The 418-nt window shown below is 39.0% G+C and overlaps 1 protein-coding gene across 1 annotated transcript in view; it reads left to right on the forward strand.

Moving 5' to 3' along the window:
- The window catches only part of LOC106867431 (DNA ligase 1), a 125,388-nt gene that overhangs the window by 15,786 nt on the left and 109,184 nt on the right, over positions 1–418 (forward strand). The gene's annotated exons all lie outside the window — the stretch shown is intronic.

The raw sequence follows: 418 nt of genomic DNA on the forward strand, positions 1-418 counted from the left end.
CACACACACACACACACACATATTTACACATAGATTTGTAATATGTGTGTGTTACTGCTTCCTAGCCTTGACATAGCGTGATGGTTATAAACAATTATTACCATTATGGAAACATGTCTGGTCATGATGAAATATTACTTTACCTGGAAACAGGTGAGGGCTGGCAACAAGAAGGGCATCCAGTTGTAGAAAATCTGCCTCAACAAATTCTGTCTGACCCATGCTAGCATGGGAAAGTGTATATTAAATCAATGATGATAAAAACTGTGCTTGTTATTTCTAAGTTACTCTTTTGCTCTTTTGATTGTTTCAGTCATTTGACTGTGGCCATGGTGGAGCACCGCCTTCAGTCGTGCAAATCGACTCCAAGACTTATTTTTTGTAAGCCTAGTACTTATTCTATCGGTCTCTTTTGCCG

The sequence above is a fragment of the Octopus bimaculoides genome, chromosome 1, assembly GCF_001194135.2.
Source record: "Octopus bimaculoides isolate UCB-OBI-ISO-001 chromosome 1, ASM119413v2, whole genome shotgun sequence".
Classification (NCBI taxonomy): Eukaryota; Metazoa; Mollusca; class Cephalopoda; order Octopoda; family Octopodidae; genus Octopus; species Octopus bimaculoides.